This window comes from Eimeria mitis, genomic scaffold (assembly GCF_000499745.2).
Source record: "Eimeria mitis Houghton genomic scaffold, Emh_scaff4467, whole genome shotgun sequence".
Classification (NCBI taxonomy): domain Eukaryota; phylum Apicomplexa; class Conoidasida; order Eucoccidiorida; family Eimeriidae; genus Eimeria; species Eimeria mitis.
The window spans coordinates 1,134-1,339 of record NW_013572783.1 but is presented as its reverse complement, the minus strand read 5'-3'; positions in this window follow the sequence as shown (position 1 = coordinate 1,339).

The window sequence follows — 206 nt, the reverse complement described above, 5'->3', positions numbered from 1 at the left end:
AGACACAGAGAAACACAACCCGATAGCGACACGCATGCATAGCAGCAGCAGCAGCAGCAACCAGCAGCAGCAGCAGCAGCAACCAGCAGCAGCAGCAGCAGCAGCAGCAGCAGATGTTGTTGCTTCTGCTTAGTCTAGTGCACGGGGGGTTGAGGGGTGTATCTAGGGTTTAGGTTTGGGGGTTTCATTTGTCGCTGCTGTGCTGT